Genomic DNA, 24,415 nt, shown 5'->3' on the forward strand with positions numbered 1-24,415 from the left:
GTGCGCTCAGACACTGGGGAAGCACCTCTCAGTACTGCCATATGTGGTCCCCCCGGCTGGCTTTGTCTGTGCTGAGGCACTTCAGGGAGGACCGCCTTCTACTGCAGACTGAGAGCCACTGCCCTTGCCGCCGCAAGCCCCTGGAGTGGCGGAGGCAGGCAGGCTTTGTCTTTTCCCACAGCACTTCAGGGAGACGGCAGCCTTTTCCTCTTGAAGACTGCACCCTTGGCCTAGCCACTGCACCCTGGGTGGCGGACGCAGGCGGGTTCTGTACTATTGTGCAGCCCTCCAGGGAGGGAACCACTTTTCCCAACTGCAGACTGAGCCCCTGACCTACCACCACACCCAGGCCCCTGGCTCCCCTCCTCCCCAGGTGCAGGAACAGGGAGCCGGCCCCAGTCCGAAGAAAGCCCCGCAGTTAGAGATCGGATCCCTCTCAGTCTCAGTCCCACTCTTTCTCCTGTCTAGATAAGGTCCTGCACTTCCCTAGCCGCTCTTTCTCTTCCCTTTGTCTCTCTGCAGAAGGGGGTCCCTCCCCTCCATGCCCATGCAGCCTTTTTTTTTATATCCCCCAGTTCGCAGTCACCCACCTATCTTTTGTTAGCTTTCCCGTTTTCTTCCTAGTAGATTCAGTCTCTTTTCCTCTTTTCCACCAGGCTCTGGTGTTCAAAGTCTTTGTTTGAGAGGTGTGGGAAGAATGGATCCCCCTACTTGTCTGCCATGTTGGCTCCTGCTTATGTCTAAATTTTTATTAAGTTATAATTGACATATTCCATTATATAACTTTTAGGTGTGCAACATAATGATTCTAAATTTGTGTATATTGTGAAGTGATCACAACAATGTCTAGTTAACATCTGTCACCATGTATGTAGAAAAAAACCTTTTTTTCTTGTGATAAGGACTTTGAAGATTTACTTTTAGCAACTTTCAAATATACAGTACAACATTACTAACTGTAGTCAACACGTTATACATTACATCCCCATAATTCATTGTTTTATACCTGAAAACTTAAACCTTTACTGCTTTTTCCCACCCAAAGTGCTGCCTGTGGCAACCACCAGCCTATTCTTTGTATCTGTGAGCTTGATGATGTTTTTTGTTTTTTAAAATTCCATATATAAGACTTAGTATTTGTCTTTCTCTCTTTGTTTCACTTAACATAATGGCCTCACAGTCCATCCATGTTGTCACAAATAACAGGATTTCCTTTTTTGGTGAACACTATTCCATTGTATATACATACCACATCTTTATCCATTCATCTGTTGATGGACAGATTGCATCCATATTTTGTCTACTGAAAATAACGATGCAGTGAAAGTTGGGGTGGCATATATTTTTTCCAATTAGTGGTTTTTGTTTTCTTCACATAAATACCTAAGAGTGGAATTTCTGGACCATACGGTGATCTGTTTTTAATTTTTTGAGAAACTTCCATACTGTTTTCCATAGTGCCTGTACCAGTTTGGATTCTCGCCAACAGTGCAAAGGGTTTCTTTCCTTTTTTTTACACGTTCTTGACAATACTGGAAAACCTTGGGTTGCAAGTAACTTGTTCTGCGAGTGTTTTGCAAGATGATCAAACATTTCTAATAAATTTTAACTTGATAAACAAGCAAGTCTTGAAACATGAGTAGTAGATGACACCGAATTTTACATGATCACAACTGAGCCAGTGGTTCTTCTCTCTTTCTCACTGAGGGATTGTGGGTGATTGTCTCCCATGCTCAGATGCTCAGTCTCAGGCTGCAGTGTTTGGCAGAAATCAGTGGTTTTTCAGAACGTTGGAAGGTACCCACAACTGGTACTAGTGTGTTTTTTGTCACTTCAAAGCACTTATGGGTAGTCCCTTACTTTTGTGTACAAGAGTAAGCTCAGGAATGCTCTGCTTCATTCTAGGTCAGGCTGCCTGCAGATGTAGACCCTTTCCTCTGCTGCCTTATTGCCAGTTACATTAAGTACAGTATATGACAAGAGTTTATTAATACTGCACTGTAGTCAACATGCGTGTGAGCATATACAATGGCCCCCATGCAGAAAAAGGTTGAAAAGAAAGGCAGACGAAGGAGATGATTATGGTGGAAGTTAATAAGGAAATCATTGAGAAGTACAAATGATGTATGTGAGCAGCCAAAATTATAAGATTTTATAAGAAGTCTATGTCTGCATCTAGTCTACAGAAGAGGAAGAGAAGAAGGCAGACGAATCCCTCACTTCAAATGAGATTAGGGAGATGTATAAAATGTGGGAAACAGTGCATAATTCTCTAGAAAAGCACCACCCAAATAAGGCTGTAGAAGTGTGAATGATGAATCTGTTTAATGACAATGCTATGTTACATTTACACGAAATCTTCAAAAGGAGGCCAAAGGAAGTATCATTGAATAGGTTCCTTGTTAAAGTTACATGAAAAGAAAAAGGTTCCATCAAGCCAATAGATAGCAGTGATTCTGTTAGTGAAAGTTGTCCTACACAATAATTCACCTCTTTTGTCTCCCTCACACCACCCACGAAAGTTTTTAAAGGTAAGTGCAGGGTAATTTGTTTATTTTCCTTTATATTTTGTATTTTGTTTTTTATTTTGTATTACAGTATTGTAATCATTTTTATATGAATATTTTTGGGCTGTAGATTGAATCATCTGAGTTCTTATGGGGAAATTGCTTTGATATATAAGTGCTTTATTACAGGCATGTTTCTGGAACAAAGTATGCTTGCAAACCAAGATTTTACTGTACTTCTTATTGTTTGTATTGATTATAGACATTCTAACAGGTGTGAGGTGATACCTCATTGTGGTTTTGATGTGTATTTCCCTGATAATGAGTGATGATGAGCATCTTTTCATGTGTCTCTTGGCCATCAGTATGTTCTTTGGAAAAATGCTCAGTTTTTAGTCAGGTTGTTTTTCTACTATTGAGTTGTATGAATTCTTTATATGTTTGGATATTAACCTTTATGAAATACAGGATTTCCCACTTAGTGTATTGCCTTTTCATTTTATGGATGGTTTCCTTTGCTGTGCAGATGATTTTTAGCATGATACAGTTGTACCTGTTCATTTTTGCTTTTGTTGCCTTTACTCTTACAGTCAGATCCAAAAACTCAGAGGCCAAGACCAGTATTGAGTAGTGTACCATGTTTGTTTTCTTCTAGGAGTCTTACAGTTTCAGGTCTCACATTCAAGTTTTTAATCCATTTTGAGTTGATTTTTGTGTATGAGTAAGATTGTAGGTCTAATTTCATTCTTTTGCATGTGGTGGTCATTTCCCCACAATCATTTATTGAAGGGAATGTCTATCCTTTCCCTGTTCTATATTCTTGACATTTTTGTTGTAAGTTAATTGATTAGTTGACCACATATACCTGGGTCTAATTCTGGGCTCTCTCTGATGTGGTCTCTTCATCCATGTGTCTGTTTTAAAAAAATTTTTTTTTCTTTTTTCAACGTTTATTTATTTTTTTGGGACAGAGAGAGACAGAGCATGAACAGGGGAGGGGCAGAGAGAGAGGGAGACACAGAATCAGAAACAGGCTCCAGGCTCTGAGCCATCAGCCCAGAGCCTGACGCGGGGCTCGAACTCACGGACCGCGAGATCGTGACCTGGCTGAAGTCGGACGCAGCTTAACCGACTGCGCCACCCAGGCGCCCCATGTGTCTGTTTTTAAGTCAGCACTATACTGTTTTGATTATACCTTCAGCCCTGGTCTCTCTTCTTCTAGAATTCCTATGATACAGATATTGTTCTGTTTGATTGCATCACTTAGTTCTCTAATTCTCCCCTCATACTCCTGGATTTTTTTATCTCTCTTTTTCTCAGCTTCCTCTTTTTCCATGATTTTATCTTCTAATTCACCTATTCTCTCCTCTCCCTCTTCAATCCATGCTATGGCAGCCTCCATTTTATTTTGCATCTCATTTAGAGCATTTTTTAATTCTTCATCACTATTTTTTAGTCCCTGGATCTCTGTAGCAATAGATTCTCTGCTGTCTTCTATGCTTTTTTCAAGCCCAGCAATTAATTTTATGACTTTTTAAAAAAAATTTTTTTTAATGTTTTATTTATTTTTGAGACAGGGAGAGGCAGAGCATGAACAGGGGAGGGTCAGAGAGAGGGAGACACAGAGTCTGAAACAGGCTCCAGGCTCTGAGCTGTCAGCACAGAGCCCAACGCGGGGCTTGAACTCACGGACTGCGAGATCATGGCCTGAGCCGAAGTTGGCCACTTAACCAACTGAGCCACCCAGGCGCCCCTCAGCTTTTCACTATTGAGTATGATGTTAGTAGGGCTTGTCATACAGCCTTCATTATGTTCAGGTACATAACATATACCCACTTTATTATTTTTATCATAAATGGATGTTGAATTCTGTCATGTTATTTCTACATCCTTTGAGATGATCATAGGATTTTTGTTTTCTTTTGTTTATATGGTATATCACGTTGATTAATTAGTAAATGTTGAACCACCTTGCATCCCTGAAACAATACCCACTTGATTGTGGTGAATGAGAACTTTAATGTATTGTTGAATTTGGTTTGCTAATATTTTACTGAGAATTTTTGCATCTACATTCATTAGGGATGTTGTCCTATAACTGTCTTGTGGTATTCTTGTGTAGTGTTTGTATCAGGGTAATACTGACTGTGTAAAATGAGTTTGAAAGTGTACCTATCACTTCTATTTTTTTGAAAGAGTTTGAGAAATATTTGGTAGAATTTACCAGTGAAGGCATCTGGTCTTGGACTTTTGTTTGTTGGGAGATTTTTGATTACTGATTCAATCTCTTTACTAGTAATCAGTCTGTTAAAATTTTTTATTTCTTCATGATTCAGTCTTGGATGGTTGAATGTTTTTCTAGGAATTTATCCATTTCTTCTAGATTGTAAAATTTGTTGGCATATAATTGTTCCTTGTAGTAGTTTGTGCTTGTTTGTATTTAGTTGTAACTTCTGATTTTGAGTCCTCTTTTTTTTTTGTTGTTGTTGTTGCTGAGTTTTGCTAAAGGTTTGCCAATTTTATTTATCTTTTCACAGAACCAGCTCTTAGTTTCATTGATCATATCTATTTAACTTCTACTCACTCTGTTGTTTCCTTTCTTCTACTAACTTTGTACCTAACTTGTTCTTATTTTTCTGGTTCCATAAAGTGTAATGTTAGGTTGTTTATTTTAGATTTTTCATCTTTCTTGAGATTAGTATTTATCTCTGTGAACTTTCTTTGAACTACTTTTGCTGTATCCCATAAGTTTTGGTACGTTGTATTTTCATTTTCAGTTGTCTCGAGGTATCTGATTATTTCTCCTTTAATTTCTTCATTGACCCATTGGTTGTTCAGTAGCATGTTGTAATATCCACATATTTGTCAATTTTCCAGTTTTCTTTTTGTAATTGATTTTTAGTTTCATACTATTGTGGTTGGAAAAAAATGATTGATATAATTTCAATCTTCTTAAATTTAGTAGAACTTGTTTTGTGGCCTAAAATATGATCTATTCTGGAGGTTGTTCCAAATGCACTTGAGAAGAATGTGTATTCTGCTGCCCTGGATAGAATATTCTGTATATATCTGTTCAATTGATCTGGTAAATGTGTTGTGTAAGTCCAGTGTTTCCTTATTGATCTGTCTGGATGATCTGTTATAAAAATCAGGTATGAAAGTTCCATACTATTAATGAATTGCTGTCTGTTTCTCCCTTTAGGTCTATTAATACTTGCTTTATATATTTAGATGCTTCTAGTTTGGGTGCACAAATATTTACAAATGTGACATCTTTTTTATGGATAGATCCCTCTCCCATTATCTAATGCCTTTTTGTTTATTTTTTTTTATTATAATCTTTGCTTTAAAGTCTATTTTATCTAAGGATAGTTACTCCAGCTTTCATTTTGTTTCCATTTACATGGAATATCTTTTTAATCCCTTTACTTTCAGTCTGTGTATGTCCTTATCTGAAATGAGTCTCTTGTAGGCAGTATATAGAGGTGCCCCCCTCCCCACTTGTAACCCATTTAGCCACTCTGTGTCTTTTGATTGTAGAATTTAGCCCATTTGTATTTAAAGTAATTATGATGGGTATGTGCTTATTGCCATTTTGTTCATTGTTTTCTCGCTGTTTTGTAGTTTCTCTTTTTCTGTTCCTTTCTTCTCTTGGTTTTTTCCTTTGTGGTTTGTGATTTTGTTAGTGGTATGCTTAGATTCTTTTCTCACAATCTTTTTTTTTTTTTGTAAACAGCCTTTAATTCACTTTATTTTCTTGTATAAAACTGTTTGGTTGCCACAGCTGGAGCCTGGGTCCTCTGCATGGAGACTCTAGTATGGGTCTTTACAAGCTGGTCAGTGAATTCCTTATTGATAGGGAGACTTGGTGAACACAACCTCTTTCCAGAGGTCAGGATTGAGCTAGCAGTAGGTCTTGGAAATGGCATCAAAAGTGCCCTTGGTGAAGTTGCCCAGAGTGGCAGTGTAGCCTCTGGCCAAGATGTAGCAGTTGTCAATACCAGCCATCATCAGTACCTTCTTGGGCATGGGCTGAGACAATACCAGTGCCTCTGGGGTCAAGGCTGAAGCGCACCAGCACAAAGTCACAGCAGCCAGTCACCTTGCATGGGATAGTGTGGGATTGCGGGTCTTGTTTCCCCAGTAGCCTTGCTGCATGAGGATGTTGGATCACTTGACCGGGATGATGGCCCTACAGATGGCAGTAGCTACCTCCTTAGAGCACTTAACATCCAGCTCAATGTGTTCATTATAATCTCTGATGGCAGCAAATGCCTAGAACCTAGTCTGCTTACCGGCAGGGGTCTGCTTTTGCATGGGCAGAATCTTCAAAATTTCAACCTTAAGGGATGTCCCCAGGAAGATAATATTCTCAGATTCCTTGATGGGCAGGGAGAAGAGATAGATCTCCTCCAGGGACTCAGTCTTCATGTTTGTGACCAGGTGGCCCAGGTTGGTGATGAGCAACCACTCCTCATCCTCTGTGAATTCCATGGCCTCGTCCCTGGTCCAGTTGCTGCAGCTGAAACTTCCATGGAAGCCACTGCGACCTCCCATTCCAGGGCCCCTAGCCCCTTTTAGAGCACTGACATCATCTGCCATTTGTTTGCTTGGAGAAGAATCTCCTTTCTCACAGTTTTTTGGAAATCAACTATAGATTTTTGTTTGGTGGTTCCCATGAGGCTTAGTATAGCAACCTCCATTTGTAACTGTATTTTAAGTTGTTAACTTAAGTTTAAATGCATTCGAAAACTCCTCATTTTTACTTCCTCTACCCCATGTTTTATGGTTTTGATGTCACATTTTACATACTTTTATCTTGTGTATTCCTTAACTAATCATTATAGTTATACTTATTTTTAGTGCTTTTGTCTTTTAACCTTTATGTGAGCTTTATGAGTGATAAATCCACCATTTTTACCATATGTTTACCTTTACTAATGAGAGTTATACTTTCATATCTTTTCTTTCTTTCTTTTTTTTAAAATTTATCAAAATAGTTTTCTTTTAAAAAGCTCCCACTGCTGACAGCCCCACTGGCTGGCTCTCCATCATCTCCCTCCCCAGCCTGGACATAGCTGGAGGGGTCCTGAGCGGCCCAAGTGCCTTTGCATCTTTCCTACCCAGGACATCTTGGAGGGCAGGAAGGAGAGTGCCCTGAGGTCCATAGTGGATGGATGCTTGTCTTCATGACTATTCCATGCCCAGGATGTAGTTGATGGCTACGCCAGGCCAATGATGACAGGCTACCAGGTATTGAAGCCAATCCAGCAGTTGCCCATACATGATGTGAGGCCTCTCCCAGTGGGTGCTGAACATCCTTTTGAGGTTCACCTTCTCTTTGCAGTGGGACATGTCTGCTTATTTCCCATAATGCACCAGCCAAGGATGCAGAACTCCTGGAATACGTGATTGCAAGACAGCTTATATATGTTCTTGATGACACATTCTTCACTGACATCCACAAAGATCTGCTGCCCACACACGGCACGTACACTGTCAGAGAGGTGTTTAATAGGCATGCCCAACTCACTGTAGAACCTTACGGTAGATGCCATGTGATCTGAACATGTTTCTGCAGAGTCTTCTTCAAGTACCCCATAGTAGTGGTCACTGAAGAGGAGAGAAATGCCAAAGTCCATGGCATCTTCTGTTTTGATTTTGAATAATAAGTTGAGATCAAAGAGGGTAAACATGAAGCCACATAGCCAACAATGATGGCGGTATAGTTGCTTTTATAGATTAACAGGAACCACTTATAAACTAACCTTGGAGTTGTCTGTACTAGCAATGAAGATGGTGGCAGTGGTGGAGGTCGAGGTTGGAGGAGTGTTGCCAGGGAACGGGAGCTGGAAGAGGTTGATATGTCAGACCTCTCCCCAGAGGAGCAGTGGAGGATTGAGCACACATGTGTGTATACCGAGTACTGTGGCCATGAAGCCATGCACACTGAAATGATCCTCATCCTCATGGCTACTTTGGTGGTGGCCCAGCTGCTCCTGGTGCAGTGGAAACAGAAACACTTTTGCTCCTACTAAATGGTGACCCTTTTTCAGATGTGGGTTGTTCCCCTTCTATTTCACAGTGAAACTGCATAGGTGGAGGTTCCTAATGATACGGACCTTGTTCTCTGTTGTCACAGCTTTTGTCACCTTCCAAGCCACCTGAGAACTGCTGGTACAGACAACCCCAAGGTTGATTTCATATATTTTCTTGTTTTGAATTTGCACTTTTTATTTTCAGCTTAAAGAAGTCCCGTTAACATTTATTGCAATGCTGGTTTAGATTAAGTCTTTTAGGTTTTCTTTGTCTGGGAAACTCTTTATCTCTCCTTCAATTCTGAATGATGATTTTGCTGGTAGAGTGTTTTGCTTGGAAGTTTATTTCCTTTCAGCACTTTGAATATATCTGCTTGAATAGTTTCTGCTGAAAAATCTGCTTATAGTCTGGGTTGTGTTTTGTTTTTGTTTTAGTTTTTTTGTACTTATAGTTTTCTCTTGCTGCTTTTAAGATTATCTCTCTCCCTGTCTTTAACTTTTGACATTTTAATTATAAAGTGTCTTGGTGTGGATGTCTTTGGGTTCATCTTATTTGGAACTTCCTGGGCTTTCTGGACCAAGATGTCTCTTTCCTTCTCTGGGCTAGGGAAATTTTCAGCCATTATTTCTTCAAATAAGTTTTCTACCCTTTTCTCTGTCATCTCCTTCTGCAACAGATATAATGTGAATGTTAGTCTGTTTTCCAATTACTTCCTGAGGCTGTCTTCACTTTTTTTCATTCTCTTTTTGCTGCTCTGATTGGGTGATCTCCAGTGCCCTGTCTTGAGTTCAATTGATTCCTCTGCTTTATTCATTCTGCTGCTGAACCCCTCTGGTGCATTTTTTTTGGTTCAGTTATTCCATTCTTCAGTTCTATGACTTTCGTTTGGTTCTTTCTTATATTTTCTAATGCTTTTTTTGACATTCTGACTTCAAAAAAGTGTTTATTCTTCTCCCAAGTTCAGTAAGTATCTTTATGATTATTACTTTGAATTCTTTATCGGGTACGTTACCTACCTCTGTTTCATAAGGATTCTTTTCTGAGGCTTTATCTTAATTTTTCACTTACAACACATTCCTGTTTCTTCATTTTGCTGTATATTAGCTGAAACAGTCACCTCTCCCAGTCTTGAAGGAATGGTCTCTTGTAGGAAATGAACTTTGACATTCAGCCTTATCCTAGTCCTTTGTTGTCTCTTGATTTTTTTATGATTGTCCAAGCAGCCTAATTTATTTTATTTATTTTTTATTTTTTAATTTTATTTATTTATTTTGTAAGTACGCTTCATGCCCAGCACAGAATCCAACACTAGGCTTGAACTCATGACGCTGAAATCAAGACCAGAGCTGAGATGCTCAAGAGTCAGATGCTCAACTGCCTGAGCCAACCAGGTGCCCCCAGCCTAACTTATTTTTAATAAGTTACTCAGGATGTGCCAAGACTGGTCAGTTCCCATAGGGAAATATCTCAGCTAGCACGAAATCCAGGCTGATTGGAAGCCAGATCTTTAGGCAGGAGCTTTTCAAGTATGCAAATATAGACAGTTCTGAGGGACCACAAGTGTAAGCCTTCCTGGCCACCAGAGCAGGAGATCTATAGTAGTCCTCTAGATAGCAGTTGTAAAACTCAATACTCCAGGCTAGTGTATAAGCTTCCTTTGGGGAGATACTGGCAAGCTGTAGTGAGGGAGAGGGAGGGCCAAATGATGGTGTCCACCTACTTATGTTCTGTTTGAGTACCCGTATCCTCTAGATGTATGCCAAATTTGAATTTGTTCATCAGTCTAAAGCACCAGGACAAGCAAATAGGTCTCTTTTAACAGACTGGGGGTTTCATTCTATTGTTTATACAGTGCCCTGTGGGTTGGCACCTTGCCAAGAACTGCCCCTCAAATTGTTAAAAGTCCCATGAGACTCAGGAATAAAGGCCCCCCTGGCCAGAGTCAGAGCCTGACCAGAGCCAAGCATTGAAGGGCCCTGCCCTGTGTGGCAGCCATAAACACCGGGACACCAGATATAAGAAGTGGGACACAAATATGTAAGAGCTCCCTTCTAAGAGACTGTTGCTCTGGATTGCAAACAGAAGGCGAGCATGAACATAGCACCTGCCTTCTGAGATATCTGGTAAGGTTTGCAGTCAGCCCTTAGATGTGTGTGTAATTAGCAGCCTGTCCCTCAGGCTGCAGCTATGATGATATGCTTATAGGCCTCTTTTATAGATGGACTTAGCTCCTGGGTCTGTTGCCTCTTGCTGTGCCCTGAGCTGTTTAAGAACTCTTTCACCATTGGTTATAGTCTTATGAAACCTGTGAACATAAGCCCCATTGGCCACTTGAAGCAGGTGATGTAGACATATTCCCAGGCAGCAGCTGTAAAGGTGCCAGACAAGAATATAAGCTTCTCTCTGAGAATTTAGTATCTGAGAGATACCAGTAAGCTAGAGCAAGGCAGAGGGAGAATACAAAGATTGTACCCAATGGCTTTTGTTTCCTGAAAGCATGTCTATAGGGACCTACATGTATATTAGACCAGAAACCTGTCCCTCAAGCCAAAGCTCCTGGACAAGCAAATAGACCACTTTCTCAGGAACACTAGTGTGTGTTTTACTCTGCTATGTGTGCAGAGCCCTCAGGGTAGTATTCTGCCAAGAACTGCCTCCAATTGTAGAGTGCCTTGGGATCTAGGAACACAAATCTCCTTGACCATAAGAGCCAGGCTATCAAGGAGCACCCCTGGGGTGCAACTACAAAAACTGAGGCACCAGATGTGTGTAAAAACTCCCCTTCAGGAGATAGTAATGCTGCAGAGAGTGGAAGAGTGAGGGTGCTAAGATGGTACCCTCTAAGGAAAAATAAAAATGGCTCCTAATGGCTTTAGCAAGGCAGAGGGAGAGCACACAGATGGTACCTACTTGTTGGAGGTACCATGAACAAAAAAATTCTAGTGTTAAAAAAATAAGATAGGAACTTTGCTTTATAGCAAGGTTGAGGGAGTACTTAAAAATGGCACCCAGCAGCAGCACTTCCCTATTTTGAGAGTATCCCAGTAGGCCCCAGCCCCTCAGATGACACTCAAAGATTAGCAAATGTATTTCTTTGACATCGGGTCTGGGTGCTTTTCAAACAGCTGTGTCTGGGCTGGGTGGTGGGGTGAGTAAGTCCGAGCATGACCACTTTATAGGAGATGTTTCTCAGTTTGGTACAGCTCTGTCGGTCTTGTGGATCCAAGTCCAGTTGTTTGTCAAAGCCACGTTTTATCATCTCTCAGATGCAAGTCTGAAGAGTTGGGGTACCTGATGTGGGGTATGAACCACTGGCTCCTCAGGGAGAAGCTTTGGGTTTGTTAGTTCCCTCCCAATTATGGTTTGCTGCACTGGGGTCGGGTTTATGGCAAGACTGCATTACTGCCTCTCCCACCCACCTTGGTGTGGCTACGTCATTATTTCAGCAGGCCTTTTCTCTTCAGGGGGAAATTGACAAGTTGATTGTGAAACTTGTAGAGCAGTGTTGAAGAATTACAAAGTGGATGGCTTATACTACCTGAAGTAATCAAGATAGCGATAGTGTAAATGATATACAGATAGTGGATAAAGATATACAGATAGCTCAGTGGAACAGAATAGAGAGCTGAAAATTATTTTTGATGAAGAAAGCAATCCAATGGGGTAAAACAAAGGCTTTTAAATAAATAATGCCAGAGCAATTGAATATTCATATAAATAAAGTCACCTTGACCCCCTATCTCATATACATAAAAGTTAAGATGGATCATAGATCAAAATGTAAAAGTTCAGCCATTAAACTTCTAGGAGAAAAAGTAGAGAATAGCAAAGCTTTCTTTGGTAGGCTACAAAAAGCACAAGTATTTTTTTTTTTTTAAAAGCACTGTAAATTAAAATCCATCACAACAAAAAAAATTTTTAGCACCATTAACAGATAGAGAAAATAATAAACATTTATCTGTAAAGTACTTGTATCCAGACTGTACAGAGAACCCCTACAACAATAAAAGGACTACTTAATCCACTGGAGAAATATTACAACAGATGCTTCATAAATGATGCTATGTGCATAGTCAGTGAGTATAATGGACTTCAACATATGAATTTTGGGGGGGACACATTTCAGCCCATAGCAGTTTTATAAAGAGAAATAAAAAAATAATATTATTTTTTAAGTTTGTATTTAAATTCTAGTTGTTAATATACAGTGTAATATTAATATTAGTTTTAGGTGTCCAGTGTAGTGACTTACCGCATACAGTACCCGGTACTCATCACAAGTACACTCCTTAATACCCATCCCCCTGCCCACCTCCCCTCAGATAATCACCAGTTTGTTCTCTATAGTTAAGAGTCTGTTTCTTGGATTTTCTCTCTCTCTCTTTTTTTTTTCCTTTTGCTCATATTTTTTGTTTCTTAAATTCCACATTTGAGTGAAATCATATGGTATTTGTCTTTCTTTGACTGACTTATTTTGCTTAGCATAATACACTCTAGTTCCATCCATGTAGTTGCAAATGGCAAGATTTCATTTTTTTTAAGGTTGAATAATCCGTGTGTGTGTGTGTGTGTGTGTGTGTGTGTGTGTGTGTATGTATGCACGTACATACTGCATCTCTTTACCCATTCACCAGTCGATGGACACTTGGGCTGTTTCTATGATTTGTCTAATATAGATAATGTTGCTGTAAACATTGGGGTGCATGTATCCCTTTGAATTAGTGTTTTTTCTATTCTTTGGGTAAATGCTAGCAGTGCAATTGCTGGATCATAGAGTAGTTCTATTTTTAACTTTTTGAGAAACCTCCATACTGTTTTCTAGAGTGGTGCACCAATTTGCATTCCCACCAACAGTGCAGGAATGTACTTCACATCCTCGCCAAAACCTGTTGTTACTTGTGTTGTTGATTTTAGCCCTTCTGATAGGTGTGAGGTGATATCTCATTGTAGTTTTGATAAACAGAGAACTGGTTATTCTTAAGTATATGAGTTTTCAGTTAGAGTGTTGGGTTGGGAATGTGCAGTGGAAGGATGCCTGGGTGGCTCAGTCAGTTAGCATCCAACTCTTGATTTCGGCTCAGGTCATGATCTCACAGTTTGTGAGATAAAACCCCACTTCGGGCTCTGTGCTGACAGCCTGCTTTTGGGATTCTCTCTCTCTGCCCCTCCCCCACTCATACCCTGTTCTCGCTAAACATTAAAAAAAAAAAACATTAAAAAAATGTACAGTGGGTTGTTGATGTCGCTTGGAGTGTTTGGGAAAGAACACAGCATTGGATGCTGATTTGGAGAGCAGTTGCTTAGAGGTACTATATTAAAATGAAAAGAACATAACGGGGGACACCTGGGTGGCTCAGTCCATTAAGTGTGGGGCTCTTGACTTCGGCTGAGGTCATGATCTCATGGTTTGTGGGTTTGACCCCCCCCCCCCCCCCCCCCCCGTCGGGGTCCCTGCTGACAGCACAAAGCCTGCTTGGGATTCTCTTTCCCTCTCTCTCTGACCCTCCCCCACTAGTGTGCTCTGTCTCTCTCAAAATAAATAAACTTAAAGAATAAAGAACATAAGGAAATTTCTTTTTCTCTTCAGTCTGAATCTATATTTTTGGGAGCAAGAGGAAAAAATAGCATAAATAATGTAAAAATTCTTAGAATATATGAAGAATTGAGCCCACAAGAGAAATTAGAATAATAAGATTTGTTATTCATGGATTTATTTCAGTAGTTTTTTCACAGTTTATTTTTCCTTTTTCAAATGCCAGCAATTTTTAAAACATTAACTATAATGAAAATGTTTTTCAGATTATAAATGTTTTGGGAAGGATTTACCTACTTCTGATTAAACAAACTTTTTGAGTACCAGAGCCAAAAAGACATCTTCTGTGGTGCTCCAGAAAAATCCCACCCCTCCCTTTTTCCCTTGCTGCTCTAGTTATGACAGCTATGACTGAGGCATCTGGGATTTGTGCTCTTTCCGTAAGACTGGAAGACTCTGCCAGTCTTGGGTCCCCTGATGTGCTGATGTAGGAACACTGTCTTTTTCTGTTTTTCCTTAAACACCTCTGAGACCTCTAGGTTGTTGAACTTTCCATGGCTCTCAGCTCTATTTCAGAGGTTATCCAAGGAGAAGAAAGGCAGCTTCTTGTAGAACTAAAGTTGATAATAAGATGATGGTCAAATGACTTTACTATCTCTCTTCTTTTGACCATTTCTGTATCTTTGCACAAAAGAATTAAGCTACATCCACTCACTTTCTTTTATACAATAAAGTGCAAGTGTTTGCTTTCCATCTGAATGAACCCTTTTCCAGTAATACAGCATTTAAATATAAATTTAAGAACTGGTCCCAGGTTCACCAAATTAAAGACTAACTTAGCTGACTGTTTATCCTTAGAACAATCACACTATGGATTTTATTTTCCTAAACATTCCAGGTTTTTCAGGTATTGCCTTCTGATAGGGCTGGAAAGGGCTGCCTGTTATGGTTTAAAAGAGGAGATTCCAGGGCTCTGCTGCTATGACTACAATTTAAAACTAGCCCTTCAGCAGACAGCTGGAGAAACTAATCACTGAGCCGAGTAAGCTGGAGCTGACAATAAGTGTCAAAGAAGTCAGGGTAGAAAGAGTGGAGGCAAATACTAGTGATAGATGGGAGACTCATTAACACTAGTGCCACCTTCTGAATTTGAAATTATTATTCTACTTTTTGAAGTTCTTTTTATGAAATCCTATGTGTACCCCTCATTCAGAAAGTTCTCTGATGTCAGGTCATTTAGTCTGATACAAGGCAATCGGTTTATTTCTAAAGGTTAGTACTTAATCTATATAAATGGTGAAAAACATTATTTTGTAATCATCAGTTTTAGTTGTTAGCACTCCAGTTGCTCCTGACTTTCTTTAAAAAATAAATAATATACTGGGGTCAATGAGATGATTATGTTTTTTGTCTCAAGTAAAAGTATGTTAGTTGTTTAATATCAAAATGATAAATATATAACACATATTAAAATAGTACTTTATTAAAGTTGCTTATCTCACCAAGGAGATGGTACAGGTCACTGGCCATAAGTAGCCTTTCAGTTAAGAACAATAGTGTAAGACTTTATCCATTTCTTTTTTCTTATTTTGTAATATCAACTGTAATGTCTCCTCTTTCATTTCTAATTTTATTTATTTGAGTCTAGTTAAAGGTTTGCCAGTTATTTATATTTTAAGCAAATCAGCTTTTAATTTTATTGATCCTTTCTGTTGTTTTTCTGGTCCCTGTCTTATTTATTTCTGCTCTGATTTTTTATGATTTCCTTCTCCCAACTTTGGGCTTAATTTGTTGCTCTTTATTTAATTCCCTAATGTTTAAAGTTAGATTGTTTATTTGAGATCTGATTTTTTAATGTATGAGTTTATTGCTATAAAATTTCCTCTCAGAACTGCTTTTGCTGATCCCACAAAATTTGATACATTGTATTTTAATTTTCATTTGTTTTGAGATAACTTTTTGTTTCCTTTTTGCTTTCTTCTTTGACTCATTGGTTGTTTAGAATTGTGCTGTTTAGTTTCCACATATTTGAAGATCTACTCACTTTCTTCTGGTTGATTTCTAATTTTATACCTTGTGGTCAGAGAAGACCACAACTATCTTCTCTGATAGTTGGTATGATTTCAGTGTTCTTAAATTTGCTAAGATTAGTTTTGTGGCTTATTATTTGATGTATCCTGGAGAATGTTCCATGTTCAGTTGAGAAGAATATGTATTCTGCTCTGTTGATTGAGTGGAATGTTCTACATGAGTCTGTTAAGTCTATTTATTCTAAAATATGGTTCAATTCCACTGTTTCCTTGATTTTCTTTCTGGATGATCTATCCATGGTCAATAGTGGGGTCTTGAAGTCCCCTACTATTATTGTATTGTCTATTTCTCTCTTAAGATCCTGTTAGTATTTGCTTAGGTATTTTTTGTGCTTACACATTGGGAACATATATATTAATGGTTGTTATATCTTCTTGATGTATTGATCCACTTATTATATACTGTCATTCTTTGTCTCTTGTTACCGTTTTGGCTTGAAGTCTATTTTATGTGATATAAATATGGTTACAAATATGGCTACACCCACTTTGTTTTGGTTATCATTTGCTTGGAGTACCATTTTTCAGCTCTTCACTTTGAGTGTTTGTCTTTTCAACTCAAATGAGTCTCCTGAAGGCATCATATATTTGGGCTGGTTTTTTTGTTTTTTGTTTTTTTCTTTTTTAAATCCATCCAACTATTCAGTGCCTTTTGATTGGTGACTTTAATCCATTTACACTTATGGTAATTATTGATGTATGAGAACTTACTGCTGTCATTTTATGTTTTGTGTTTGGTTGTTTCATATTCATTCTTTCTTTTTCTTTGTGTTTCTGTTTACTTTTAAGTTGGTGGTTTTCTAAGATGATTTCTCAGAGTTTCCCCTTTTTTTACATTTTGTGTCTTTGCTCTAGATATTTGTTTTGTGGTTACCATGAGGTTTGTATAAAATATCTCATAGGTAAAATAATCCTTTCTCTGATGATGACAATTTATCTTTCTTTTTATTTTTTTTTAATGTTTATTTTTGAGAGAGAGTAAGAGGGAGCAAGCCAGTGTGCATATGAGCAGGGAAGGGGCGGGGTGGCATGCGGTAGGAAGAGGAGAAAGAATCCTAAGCAGACTCTGTGCTATCAGTGCAGCGCCTGATGCAGGGTTTGATCCAGTGAACTGTGAGATCATGACCTAAGCAGAAATTAAGAGTCGGCTTCTTAACTGACTGAGCCACCCAGACACCCCTCTTCATTTTTCTATACAAATTACATCACTTTTCTTCTCCTCTTTTAATTTTGTTGCTACAAATTATCCCTTTTTGTGCTTTTGAATTTGTTACTAAATGTAGTAGCTATACTTATTGTTAATAATGTTTTCCCTTCAACATGTATGCTGTAATTGTTTAATGCCCTATTCTAAAACAGAGTTAAAATGTTCTGGTTCTGTCTGTTTATCACCTTTCTCAAATTTGGGGATCCTTTGTCTTTTATTTCAGGTGAAAAGCTCCTTTCAGCATTTCTTGTAAGGCAAATTTAATTGTGGTGAACTTCTGCAGTTTTTGTCTGGGAAGTCCTACATTTCTCCTTCGTATCTGAAGCATAACTTTGCTGGATAGAGTATTTTTGCCTGGCAGTTTTTATTTTTCAATACTTTGGAATATGTCACTCTACTTTCTCCTGGCCTCTAGGGTTTCTTTTTTTCTTTTTTCTTTTTTAATTTTTTTATTATTATTATTTAATATTTATTTTTGAGAGACAGAGTGTGAGCAGGGAGGGACAGAGAGAGAGGGAGACACAGAATCCGAAGCAGGCTTCAGGCTCTGAGCTGTCAGCACAGAGCCTGACATGGAGCTCGAACTCAAAAACCGTAAGATCATGACCTAAGCCGAAGTTGGACGCTCAACCAACGGAGCCACCCAGGCACCCATGACCTGTAGAGTTTCTGATGAGAAATCTCATAATCTAGTGGGGGTTCGTTTGTAGGTTAATTTTTTTCCCCCTGGCTGCCTTTAAGATTCTTTGTTTATTATTGACTTTTTACAGTTTCATAATAATATGTCTTGGAGAAGGTCTCTTATATTGAGATAGTAAGCTGATCTTTTAGCTTTGTGGACTGTTTATTTCTACTTGTATTTTCTCAGGTTTAGTAAATTTTCAACTGTTTTAAAAATAACCTCTCTGGGGAGCCTGGGTATCTCAGTTGGTTAGGCGACCGACTTTAGCTCAGGTCATGATCTTGCAGTTCATGGGTTCAAACCCCGTGTCCGTCTCTGTGCTGACAGCTCAGAGCCTGGAGTCTGCCTCAAATTCTCTGTTTCTCTCTGTCTGTCTCTCCCCCACTAGTGTGCGCTCTCTCTCTCTCTCTCTCTCTCTCTCTCTCTCTCTCTTTCTCTATCTTGAAAATGAACACTGATTTTTTTTTTTTTTTAAATAGCCTCTCTTCCTCCTTCTAGTATACATTTTATTCTGTTTTTAATTTTAGAGAGAGAGAGCACAAACGGTGGAGAGGGCAAGAGGGAAAGAGAGATCTTAAGCAGGCTACGTGCTCAGCATAGAGCCTGACACAGGGATCAATGCCATGACTGTGGGATCATGACCTGAGCCAAAATCAAGAGTTGGATGCTCAACCAACTGAGCCACCTAGGCACCCCCATTTTATTCTAATGTTAGCTCTCCTAATGGAGTCTGATAGTTCTTCTAGGATTTCCTCATTAAAAAAAAATTTTAGTTCTCTTTCTTCTACCTGAATCATTTCTAGATTCCTGTCTTCCAGAGAGCTTAGTCTCTCTTCCATCTCATCTGCTCTATTACCAATGCTTTCTAATGCATTCTTCTCATTGATTGAGTTCTTCATCTTAAGAATTTCTCTTGGTTCTTTTATAGGGTTTTAATCTCTTTGGTAAAGTACTTCTGTTTATTAATTTTATTGACATTTGAGTTCCGTTATTGCCTTTCTGACTTTTCTTGTAGTTTATTGATTTCTTCATTATAGCTATTCTGAAATTTCTATTAGATCCCATTCTTACATGACTTTGTGTTTGGTTGTTGTGGAATTGGTGTTTTATGTTTGTGATACCATATTGCTGTGATTTTTCATTATGTTTCATAAAATGTGCCTCTCCCAGTGCATTTGAAGTAGTGAACACCTTTTAAAAAAATATTTATTTATTTTGAGAGGGAGAGAGCAAGTGAGCAGGGGAGATGCAGAGAGAGGGAGAGAGAATCCCAAGCAGGCTCCATGCTGTTCGTGCAGAGCCAGATGCAGGGCTTGAACCTCCAAACCCTGAGATCATGACCTGAGCTGAAATGAAACCAAGAGTTGGATGCTTAACCAACTGAGCCATCCAGGCACTCTAAAAGTAGTGAACACCTTTCTTATATAGGTAAAGTTTTGTTTTTGCTTTAATTTTTAACAATTTAACAGGTTGGCAGTCAGAAGCTTTTCTGCAGTCAGGTGGCACTATAGCACAAGTTTTTGTTTCTCTTACCTGGCGTGCCTTCTGGCTATATTTGGGAGCATGTTTTCCACCCCTATCCCCTCTGCCATAAGGTCACTAGCACCCTTCTCATTTCTTGTGCTGCTGGGGTCTCAAGGTTGCAGGCCCAGTCCCAATTCCAAGGTTGCTGGGGTCATGGGCATGGGGATAAGGGAGTCACTGGCCAGCTACCACTGCTAGGGATACCAGGGTCAAAGGCACTGCCATTCCTGGAATCACTGGGGTCACCAGGTGCTGCTTCTGCTCTTCTCCAAGTTCTGCTGCCTCCACAGGTCCAATCCACCCATATTCAGATGTACATGTGTATAGATCTCTCAATTCTGGCATGCTGTGCCAAGGATCCTTTGTTGGTCTATGGAGATACTACTAGTTGTATATTGAAGGAGGGAGACAAAGGGAAAGACTCATGGCACAATGATGCTGATGTTACTCAGAACCTTTTTATTTTCTTGATAACGTTCTTAGAAGCAAAAAAAAAAAAATATTTTAAGCCCAGTTTTTATCCATTTTTTCTCCTGTTGCTCACGCCTTTGGTGTCATATCTAAGAATTTGTTGCCAAATTCACAGTCTTGAAGATTTACAGCTGTGTTTTTTCCCTAAGAGTTTTATAGTTTTTTCTCATATAGTTAGGTAATTGGTCCATTTTGAGTTAATTTTTGTGTGTTGCGTGAGGCAGGGATCCACCTTCATTCTTCCCTGTGAAAATCCTACTGTCCAAGCACCATTTGTTGAAAAGACTATTCTTTTCATTGCTGAAAAGACTTTTCTTGCACTGAAAAGTCATGAACCCCTTGTTGATAAAATCATTTGGCATAGATGTGTTGGTTTGTTTTTGGACTCTCAGTTCTGTTTAATAAAACACTAAAACAGTCTGTATATCCTTATGCCAGAACCAGAATGTTTTGATTACTTGTACCTGTATAGTAAGTTTTGAAATTGAGAAGTATGAGTCCTCTAAGTTTGTTCTTCTTTTCAATATTATTTTGGTTATTCAGGGCCTCTAGCAATTCCATATGAATTTGAGAACTTTCCCATTTAGGTGAAAAAGGCTATTGGAAGTTTTAGGGATTGCATTTAATCCCTATCATTTTGGGTATCAAATCATTTTGGATACCAAAATATCATTTTGGGTAATAGTGCCATTTTAACAGTATTAAATTATCCAATCCGTGAACATGGAGTGTCTTAACATTTATGTAGATCTCCTTGATTTTTTTCCAGCAATGTTTTTTTTAAATTTTTTTTAATGTTTATTTATTTTTGAGAGAGAGCGCGAGCGCCCATGCGCACAAGCTGGGGAGGGGCGGAGAGAGAGGGAGACACAGAATCCAATGCAGGCTGTAGACTCTGAGCTGTCAGCACACCAACTGTAAGATCATGACCTGAGCCAAAGTCGAATGCCTAACCAACTGAGTCACTCAGGCACCCCTCCAGCAATATTTTTTAATTTTCAAATGTATATATAGGCCTTTTACCTCGTTGTTTAAATTTATTTCTCATGTATTCTTTATGATGCCCTTTTTTATGGATTTTTAGGATTTTCTGTATACAAGATTATGCCACCAGCAAATAAGAGAGTTCTGTTCTGTTTGCCATTTATTTCTTTTTTCATGTTTGCTTTGGTTAGAATATCCAGTACAACATTGAGTAGAAGTAGCAAAGTGGTCATTTTTACCTCATTCCTCACCCAAGGGGAAAGCTTTCAGTTTTTCTCTATTGGATATGATATTGCTTTTGAGCTTTTTATAAATATTCTGTATCTGGACGAGGAAGTTTCTTTCTTTCTTTTTTTTTTTTTTAACATATATTCATTTTTTGAGAGATAGAGAGAGACAGAGTATGCCCAGGGGAGGGGCCAAGAGAGAGGGAGACACAGACCCAAAGCATGCTTCAGGCTCTGAGCTTTCAGCACAGAGCCCAACGTGGGGCTCAAACTCAAGAACCGTGACATCATGAGCTGAGCCGAAGTTGGATGCTCAACCAACTGAGCCACCCAGGTACCCTGAGGAAGTTCCTTTGTATTCCTAGATTCTTTTTAATCATGAAAGGGTGTTGGATTTTGTAAAGTGCTTTTTCTACATTAATTGAAATGATCATGTTACTTTACCCCCTTCATTCCATTGATGTAGTGTATTACATTAATTGTTTTTCATATATATACCACTGTTTGATTGCTGGGATGGATCTCACTTGATCATGGTGCATATTCTTTCAGTATGGTGCTGGATTTATTTTTAAGGGATATTAATCTCTAGGTTTCTTTTTCTGTGATAGGGTCTCTGTATGGCCTTTGTATCAGGGTAATTCTGGTCTTATAGAGTAAGTTAGGAAGTTTTCCTTCCTTTTCTGTTTTTTGAAGGGGTTTAGAAGGATTGGTGTTGTTAATTCTTCTTTAAGTGTTTGGTAGAAATAATAACCAATGAAGCCATCTAGGCCTTGCATTTCTTAACAGGAGCACTTTTTGATTATTGATTTAACTTCTACTTGTTATAATTCTGCTTAGGTTTTTCTGTTGAGTCAGTTTTCATTTGGCGGTGTGTATGTTTCTAGGAATTTGTCCATCTCTTATAGATTATCTAACTTGGTGTACAGCTTGTTCGTGGTATTCTTTTTTTTTTTTTTTTTTTTGGAGAGACAGTGCAAGTAGGGGAGAAGGAAGGGCAGAGGGAGAGATAGAATCCCAAGCAGGTTTCATGCTCAGCACAGAGCCTGATGCAGGGCTCTATCCCATGGCCCTGGGATCATGACCTGAAGCGAAATCAAGAGTCAGATGCTCTACTGACTGAGCTAACCAGGTGTCCTGATTCATGGTATTCTCTTATAATTCATTTTATTTCTTTGAGATTGGTAGTACTTCTCCCATTTTCATTTCTGATTTATTTGCTTTTTTGTCTTTATTTGATTTATTTAGGGTGATCTAGCTAAATTTTGTCATTTTTAATGATCTTCTAAAGAATCAACTTTTGGTGTCATTAATTCTATTTTTTTTTCTATTTTAATTTCCTCTAATGTAATCTTTATTATTTTTCCTTCTGCTAACCTTGGGTTTCGTGTGCTCTTCTGTTTCTAGTTCCTTAAGATACAAAGTTAGATTATTTATTTCACATCTTTATTCTTCTTTTTCTTAAATGCAGACATTGCAGTGCTAAATCTCCCATGAAAACATCTTTCACCGAATCTTACAAGTTTCAGTATGTTGTGTTATTATTTTCATTTGTCTTGATGTGTGTTCTAATTTTCTTGTGATTTCTTCTTTGACATGTAAGTTGGTTAAAAGTGTATAATTTCGGGGGTGGCTAGGTGGCTCAGTCGGTTGAGTGTCTGACTTCAGCTCAGGTCATGTTCTCATGGTTCGTGAGTTCGAGCCCTGCATTGGGCTTGCTGCTATCAGTGCAAAGCCTACTTTGGATCTTCTATCCCCGTCTCTCTCTCTGCCCCTGCCCCGCTTGTGCTCTCTCTCTCTCAAAAATAAATAAAACATTTTTAAAAAATGTAATTTCTACATATATGAATTTTCTATTTTTTCTTCTGTTACAGATTTCTAGTAATTGTGGTTTGAGAAAATGCTTGGTATAATTTCAGTCTTTTTTAAAAGTAAAGATTTGTTTTGTAATCCAAAATATGATATTAGTCCAAGATCAAGGTGTCAGCAGAGCCCTTTGAAGGTACTGTGGAAGATTTGTTTCCATCCTCTCTCCAAGCTTCTGGTAGTTCATTGGCTTGTGGCAGAAAATTCCAGTCTTCATATGACCTTCTCTCAGTGGGTGTATGTCCAAATTTCCTTGTTTTATAATGACATGAGTCATATTGGGTTATGAGCTTACCTTATTCCAGAATAACTTCATATTAACTTGATTAATTGCATCTGCAATGGCTCTGTTTCCAATTAAGGTCACATTTTGATGTACTGGGAGTTGGGATTTCAGTATATGTTTTTTTTTTTTTTTAATTTTTTTTTTCAACGTTTTTTATTTATTTTTTGGGACAGAGAGAGACAGAGCATGAACGGGGGAGGGGCAGAGAGAGAGGGAGACACAGAATCGGAAACAGGCTCCAGGCTCCGAGCCATCAGCCCAGAGCCTGACGCGGGGCTCGAACTCACGGACTGCGAGATCGTCACCTGGCTGAAGTCGGACGCTTAACCAACTGCGCCGCCCAGGCGCCCCTCAGTATATGTATTTTTGCAAGACAAAATCCAACCCACAACTGGAAGTGTTTCTCTTAAAATTTTGTAAGACTTTGTAACGAATTGGTATTTTCTGTAAATGGTAGTATTTACCCGGGAAGACAGGATATACTAGGGTTTTCTTTTTAGGAAGTTTTAAAATTATTTATTCAATCTATTTACTTCTTATAGTTCTATCCCAATTTTTTTTTATTTCCATTTGATTCAGTTTTGGTTGTTCATGTTTTCCTAGGAATTTGTCTTTTTCAAAGTTATCTAATTTGTTTGCATTCATGTCTTTATGCTATATCTTTTTAACTCTTTATTTCTGTAAGGTCAGCATTGATATCTGAGCTTTCATTCCTTATTTTTGCAATTTGACCTTTTTCTCTTTTTTTCTTCATCTGTCTAGCTAAAGGTTTGTCAATTGTATTCATCTTTCCCAAGAATCAACTTTTATCTTTGCTGACATGTAGTATCCTTGTCTTCACTATTTGATTAATTTTTGTATTAATCTTCTCTGTTTTTTTCTCTACTTAGTTTAGGTTTCATATGCTCTTAAAGTCAAAGGTTAGGTTATGGATTTGAGAACTTTCTTCTTTCTTCCTTCTTTCTTTCCTTCCTTCCTTGCTTCTAATTTTCTTCTTTT

General features: G+C 38.6%; 1 protein-coding gene and 2 pseudogenes across 1 annotated transcript in view; 1 reads left to right on the forward strand and 2 right to left on the reverse strand.

The window, feature by feature from the left end:
• Positions 1–24,415, forward strand: part of SPIDR (scaffold protein involved in DNA repair) — a 502,960-nt gene that overhangs the window by 75,822 nt on the left and 402,723 nt on the right. The gene's annotated exons all lie outside the window — the stretch shown is intronic.
• On the reverse strand, positions 6,239–7,280 carry LOC122495387 (annotated as a pseudogene).
• LOC122495384 lies at positions 7,501–12,712 on the reverse strand (annotated as a pseudogene).

The sequence above is a fragment of the Prionailurus bengalensis genome, chromosome F2 (genome assembly GCF_016509475.1).
Source record: "Prionailurus bengalensis isolate Pbe53 chromosome F2, Fcat_Pben_1.1_paternal_pri, whole genome shotgun sequence".
Lineage (NCBI taxonomy): Eukaryota > Metazoa > Chordata > Mammalia > Carnivora > Felidae > Prionailurus > Prionailurus bengalensis.